This window comes from Budorcas taxicolor, chromosome 17 (assembly GCF_023091745.1).
Source record: "Budorcas taxicolor isolate Tak-1 chromosome 17, Takin1.1, whole genome shotgun sequence".
NCBI lineage: Eukaryota > Metazoa > Chordata > Mammalia > Artiodactyla > Bovidae > Budorcas > Budorcas taxicolor.
Genome location: NC_068926.1, coordinates 38,362,466 through 38,370,311, shown reverse-complemented (window position 1 = coordinate 38,370,311; position 7,846 = coordinate 38,362,466). Strand labels below are relative to the sequence as shown.

Sequence of the window (7,846 nt, the reverse complement as noted above, 5' to 3'; positions counted from 1 at the left end):
TGGGAAGCCCATGGTGATGATCACTTTACAATATATAAGTATATCAAGTTTTATATTTAACCTTACAGATGTTGTATGTTGTTGCTATCCCATTGAAGCTAGAGAAAAAAAAAAAAAAAGGTTGAAGAGTATAAGACTAACAACTAAGGGTAAATATTCTATCATTTAACAAGGTATCTATTTCATCTTCTAAGTCTTATAAAATATCAGTTAAAAGACAATCAAAGCTTTAATAACCAACTATATCTCCTTCATGTCTATTAGATGCAAAGCACTATGTTTAAGATGTTATCTTATATGAAACATGTTTTCCCCCATATGTATACATTCAGACTTACAAAATACAGGAGGAAAAAAATTAAAATGAAATAAAAATACATTGCATTTTAAAATATTATATTTAAAGTACTTTTAATAGCATGAGTGAGTGAGTGAAGTCACTCAGATGTGTCCGACTCTTTGTGACCCCCATGGATGATAGCCTACCAGGCTCCGCGTCCATGGGATTTTCCAGGCAAGAATACTGAAGTGGGCTTCCATTTCCTTCTCTAGGGGATCTTCCCAACCCAGGGATCGAACTCGAGTCTCAAACATTGCAGATAGATGCTTTACCGTCTGAGTCACCAAGGAAGACTTTTAATGATTATTATTTTTTTAAATAACGTAGAGGACTAAAGTTCATAAATGTGAAAATTAAACAATAGCAAAAATGAAGTGTTAAGTATATAGAATGCTTAATATTTAATAGTACCCTTTATGATTTATCAGATTTAACTACTGAAATGAAGACAAATGCTTGCTGTTCCTATTATATATTTTATAAAACTAAAAATTAAGGTAACCTAAAAACCACAGGAGGAGAAGGGATGACAAAGGATGAGATGGCTGGATGGCATCACCGACTTGATGTACATGAGTTTGAGTGAACTCCGGGAGATGGTGATGGACAGGGAGGACTGGTGTGCTGCAATTCATGGGGTCCCAAAGAGTTGGACACGACTGATCAATTGAACTGAACTGAACTGAAAAACCACACATTACTAATAAACAATAAGAATAAAATATTCATTTTCTGATTTAGATACACCATTTTCTTTTCAATGCCTGTTAGACACACTTATCCAGATTTTATAAAGGTGAATTATTGCAAAACTCAAAATATATTCTAAAATGCTCATTGACATCAGTTATTCATTCATTCATTTAACAAGCATTTTTAAAATATTTCCTAGGTTTCCAAGGTTTTTGCCAATTGAAAAAAAATATATCCTGCAGACTCATTAACATACTTAAATTAGTTGAAAGATCATATAAGACATAGGCCTTAACATGTGTCAGCAACTTGTAAGATAGAAGATGTGAAAGATCAATTTGGAGCAATATTAAACAGATAAATCTTCAAGGAAAACTGAGTTAGAAGCTGTGACTTATAGGAACTTATATTAAATTTGCAAAAAGAAAGTGGATTTTTAAAAAAGATGAATGAAGTGCAATATCTGTTATGTGTAGCCTTGTATAATTTGATTTGATTATTTCATTGGGCTGTTTACCAATACCAGAGAACATATTGATTGATTGACTGATTTTGTATGTGTGTGTGTTAAAGTAAACACCTTGAATATTAAGAAGAGAAAGTAAGCCAAGTAACTAAAGGGAAAAATTAGGTTCTGAAAGCATGGACTGATAAAATAAAGGTGATATGTAAAAGGATTAATCAATCACTGACACAAATATTAACACTACTTGCTTTAAGGAAATAAGATGGGAATGTGGAAATTTAAAAAGCAGCAAAATAGCACACAAGATCCTTCAGGTTCTCCTTGATTTACAGAAAGATGTGTTGAAGCAGGTAGATATGATGTTCTTTCCAAAGCATTCAGGTGGTAACTCTTTTCCCACTGAACATTTCCATATTTATAGACTGAATTGAGAGGTAGGCAGGTACCCTCTAGTTGAATATACAAAATTAAGGGCCCCTTGGTTCAGGATAGTAATTGACACACAGGGCATGAGGAGCCTGCAACACTGTACTGAGGAGCTTGCATACAAATGTGCTGATGTTAGTAGAAGTTTGGTTGCTCATCCATGGAAAGAAATCTTTGCAGGTGAAGCCCTTGCTTGCTTCCAGACATAAGAGGGGAGGAGTGAAGTTCCTGAAGGTTCTACGAGACCAAGCAGTTAATTTGTAACTGAGCATGACCCTATGGGGCCTCCTTGGGACAGACACCTCACCCGTGTCCTCTGCCTGTTTTTTTTTTTTTTCTCCTAGAAAAGCTATAGTCGCCCAGGACTCTCCTGAGTCACAAAAGCTTGACTCAGTAAATTATTTTTTAAGAGGATGTGACCACATACTGACAAAAGTAGCAGTTCAACTCAGAGAATTGGTAACAATTTAAACAGTAAATCAACCACATAGCAGTCATAGAATCTTTAGTCCCTCTTTGAAGTACCAGATAACACTGTCTGGTGTACATTCCTGAGTTGTTTTACAGATACTAAAACCTCTATCAAATGAAATAAGTTAATTACTTGATGGTCAGGAGCATGTATCCCCCAGGTCTACTGGATTCTGTTGACTGATAACAGTAACCCCTCTGACCCTACCCTGTTACTTTTCCATAAACCAATCAGAGAATTGTGCATGAATTGATCACATACCCTGCCAACTCCCCTCTCTCATAATATCTTTAAAAAAGTTTCCTTGAAACACATCAGGAATTTCAGTTTCTCTGAGCATAGCTGCCCTGGACTTCTTGTCTGGTGCCCAGTATAACACTGCATTTTCCTTCATCACAACCCTGTCAGAAATTGGCCTAACTATCCTTGGGTAGCAGATTCAAGTCTGGTTCACTAAACAGATTTTTCCATTCAGCTTCCAAAATTAGACTATAATTTCTAAAGATCAACAGGTTTATCTTTTTTTGTTTTGTTTTTAATCTTTAAAACCCATGAAAATATTCAATAAGTCTTAGTTGGTGAATAGAGTAATAGAATAAAACTAAGTTGAGACACATTTATTTTATTGGATTTCTGTTTTTTATGCTAAAATGGATATCTTTAATTATTCTTATGTTAGGATATCTCTAATGTCAGAATCAATAACTTTTATTAATTAAGGTTAATAGACATTTGGTGGAGCTTCCCTGGTGGCTCAGACAGCCAGGTGGTGCTAATGGTAAAGAACTTGCCTGCCAATGCAGGAGATACAAGAGATATGGGTATGATCCCTGGGTCGGGAAGATACCCTGTAGCAAGGCATAGCAACACATTCCAGTGTTCTTACCTGGAGAATCCCAAGGACAGAAGAACCTGATGGGCTACAATCCACAGAGTAACAAAGAGTTGGACATGACTGAGATGAGTGAGCAAACATGCATGACATGTGGTAGATAACACATACTTCTGAACATGTATTTTCTATCCTTTCAAATTTTCTAACAAATAAAAAAGTCATGTTATAAATTCACTATATTATAATCAACTTTATACTCTAAACTAAAATACAGAATATCTTTAAAATATATAAAATTCCTTATTAAAGTTAATCTTCTTGATATGATATAAAGAAATAAAATTTTCTACAAAATGTATATATATGAAAATGCCTAAAAGTATAAATCTTCTAGACAACTATACTGAGAGAATAGAACTAATAACTAAATGACCAAATATAGGGGTATCTTTTCTAGAGCAAATATTATTTAATTATTAATTTTTACTGATATTTATTTTATCAAACTTTGATTATATCTTTATAACATGGCTTAGGAATTAAGTAAACCCAGTTCTCACTTTTCTTAAGCCATGTAATTACTTAAACAATTGGATACTAAAGTGCATCAAATAAGAATTAACATAATATTACTTAACTTGTTGAGTTATATTGAATAGCACAGATTATTGATTTCAATTGCTCAGTGTAATACTTGGTAAATTGTTTTAACAAATAATTTATATTTGTACTTATTCTTCTTAATATATTGCATATCATCAAAGATGATTTATGAATATTATATAACAAAACATCCAATAATGATAAAAATAATATGATGCATGTTTTTACTTATTTTTAAGAAAAATATGTAACAAACACTGTACATTTGCTTAAAATTTATGTCAAATAGTAGATGTGTTTCCTCATATTATGCATTCTTTGTATTTGCAAATGCTATATTAAGAAGGAACTTTATAATAAAGAAGCAAGTAAATGCTAACAATAACATAAACAATAAGCACACACACACTGGTAACCACCAATTATAAAGAAGATATTTGTTAATGATATGACCAATAAGAAACTTTATCAACTTTTCAATGTTTTTTGTAAAATCAAGAGGTATTTTTTGAATAAATCTTTGCATACAGGTTTTCCATTCCTCAATTCAGTGACTCGGTCATGTCTGACTCTTTGAGACCCCATGGACTGCAGCATGCCAAATTTCCCTGTCCATCACCAACACTTGGAGCTTGCTTAAATTCATGTCCATTGAGTTAGTGATGTCATCCAAGCATCTCATCCTCTGTTGTCCCCTTCTCCTCCTGCCTTCAATCTTTCCCAGAATTAGGGTCTTTTCCAATGAATCCTAGATAGAAAAAATTAACTATAAAAATAATCACATATTTGTTGATACAAAGATTATATATCCATTTTAGAAAGATACTAGAGGGCTGTGTATGAAATATATTATCTCCTTTAGGAAAAGTGTATAAAGCAGTTATTTGAAAAACATAAAATCAGGATGATGGCAAACTTACAAGTAATATAAATGACCATAAAATGTATCTAATCTGAAATAAAATATGAGCATTTTAGAGATATTATTTAATAAAATAAAATTTGATTTGCCTAAGGGTACTTTATAATTACCTTAATTCAAAATGTACATATCTCAGAAGAAAAAATTATGTATGTCAATTTGTTTGACTAAAAAGACAGGTTTATGGTATCATGAAATAACTGGAAGGTAATTTAGAAGTACAAAGTTTTCAAATATTTCTATATGTTTGCCTATCCCTTGATATGCACTTATTAATTAATTTCTGTAAAATTAAACTTAAAAATACATTTACAGTTTAGTGTGAAGGGTTTCAGTTTCAGCTCCGATATGTAAAAATCTTGAAAGTCATTACTTTCATCGTTACAAGAAATTAGCTAAATAAAACGAACCTATTTTCTTTGATTCATCAAATATTTGATATCACAGAATAAATGACAACTTCAAAATATTAACAATATTGGTGAATGGAAATGACAGTTTTTAAAACACCATTAAAATAGGAGATTTTACTTAAGCAAGCACAAATAAAAATAAACTTTGGCAGTATTAATTGATAACATAAATGTACATGTGAATTTGAATAATTGCTTAGTTCAAAACAATAAAAGCAAATTCTAAAGAATTTGTTTACAATTTTGGGTAGTGGTAGATTAATTCACACAAACAAAAACAGTAGAACCATAAAAGTGCTACTGCTTTTAAGTTGGTAGAGCTAAGAGGTAGCTCAAAATAGATTAAAAAAGTCAAACATCATCAGTTCTGTATAAGCAACTCTTTTGCAGCTTTCCTGTTTGCCCATTCTTGTTCCCCTAATCTTAAGAGAACCTAATTATAGAAAGGAGGTCACTAGGCAATTTAAACTAACTTCTGAATTATGCTCTACTGAATACACACAACACTTTCCCTAGCCTGTTGATTCTTTTTCTAGATTAGAGCAGTAAAAATGAATACTTAAGTAGCTGAATAATTACTAATTATCCATCCACCCCCAGCAGCCTTCTTAGCGCTCTTGCAAGCAAATCACTTGGGCAAAGTAGGATCTGAAGAAAGACCATGAGGAGTCAGGCAGTCTGCACACAGTGGAAAACGCTGCAGAACCTAATCTCTTACCCCAGTAATTCACTGAAATTCTCTCCCACTTTTCCCTTTAAAAACCATCATGGCCAAGCAGAATCTTCAAGGTTTATTTAGAACATGAGTCTGCCTACTCCCCAGGTTTATGATTTGCTGATTAAAGCAAACTTTGCTTTCTAACCAACACTTGTCTCTCAAGTATTGTTTCTTTTGAGCAGTGATCAGGCTCACTCAAGTTCAGTAACAATATCTCAGGTGTACCTACATTGCCAATATTTGATCTTGATTGTTGTCTCTTCTGTTTGACAACTGAAGAGTCACTGATTTTTCCAATTCTGGATTAATCCATTCCTGACTGAGTTTTGCTTGCATTTTCAAATCCATCTCTCATGGTATTTAAAAGCTAAACCCCAATGATTTACTTGGTACTTATTTTCTGTTATATGGAATAATCTCAATTGAAATCAGCAAAGCTTAGATAGAACGTCTTTATACCTTTTTATTATTATTGATTATTTTTAGCTAATAAGTAAATATCCACTGATTTCATAAGTTTTGGACAGTTCCTAAAAGTTATACTTAAATGTATACAATATCATGATAGTTTACACAATCATATCACTCTCTTAAAATAAATTATTTCTTACAGTATTTATGTAATGATATTGATATTCTGGTTCTTAGGTCCTTGATCTGTGTTGCACTTCTTTGACATCTTAAAAGATTTTTAATATAATTTTTATTTTTTTAATTTATTTTTGGCTACACTGGGTCTTTGTTGCAGCACATAGATTTTCTCTGGTTACAGCACATGGGGGCTTCTCTCCCTTTGCAGGGCATGGGCTTCTCATTGTTGAGGCTCCTTTTGTTGCTGTGCACAGGCTCTGGGGCATATGGGCTTCAGTAGTTGCAGCCCATGGGCTCAGTAGTTGTGACACACAGGCTTAGCTGCCCCATGACATGTAGGATCTTCCCAGTTTAGGGATAGAATCCATGTCACCTCCATTAGCACTGAATCACCAGGGAAGTCCTGACTTCCTGACTTCTAAGTTCTGACTTCTTGACTTCTAAGTCCTTACTTAGAACTTGAAGGTAATGATGTTTTAGGGGAAAAAAATGGTAAGCAATCTATAAAAATGTCTGCAAGCATGTTCCTCTTAGAAATAAGGGGAAAATACTACAAGGATATTAACCTTGGAAAGGTGAAGGTGAAGTTGCTCAGTCGTGTCCAACTCTTTGCGACCCCGTGGACTGTAACTGACTAGGCTTCTCCGTCCTTGGGATTCTCCAGGCAAGAATACTGGAGTGGATTGCCATTTCCTTCTCCAGGGGATCTTCCTGACCCAGGGATTGAACCTGGGTCTCCCGCATTGGAGGCCGATGCTTTAACCTCTGAGCCACCAGGAAACAAATTTTTGCCCATTAAATTACATGGAAGAAAGCTAAGTGTCCATCGACAGATGAATGGATAAAGATGTGGTACCTGTATAAATGGAATATTACTTAGCTATGAAAAGAAATGAACTTAGGTCATTTGTAGAGAAATGGATTAAACTAGTCTGTCATACAGAGTGAAGTAAGTCAGAAAGAAAAAAATAAACATTGTATATTGATGTATGTATGTGGAATCTAGAAAAATGATACAGATAATCTGTTTGCAGGGCAGGAATAGAGGCACAGATATAGGTTATTGATGTGGACATGTCAAGGGACAGGGTGAGTCAAACAAATGGGAAGATTGAAAAAAACATATACACACTGCTATCTGTAAAATAGATAGCTAGTGGCAATGTGTTGTATAGGAGCTCGGCTTGGGGAGCTCAGTTTGGGGCTCTGTGATGGGACTGTGTGGTGAGGAGATGGGTGGCTAGGTTTGGAGGGTCAGGCGATTCAAGAGGGAGGGGATATACAGATACATATAGCTGATTCATGGTGCTGTGCAGCAGAAACTAACACATGATTGCAAAGCAACTATACCACAATTAAAACAGATT

At 34.0% G+C, this 7,846-nt stretch overlaps 1 non-coding gene across 1 annotated transcript; it reads right to left on the bottom strand.

The window, feature by feature from the left end:
• Positions 1-7,186: 7,186 nt before the first annotated feature.
• Positions 7,187-7,259, bottom strand: TRNAW-CCA (transfer RNA tryptophan (anticodon CCA)). Its single transcript has one exon. It is a non-coding gene; the product is annotated as a tRNA-Trp (tRNA).
• Positions 7,260-7,846: the final 587 nt, after the last annotated feature.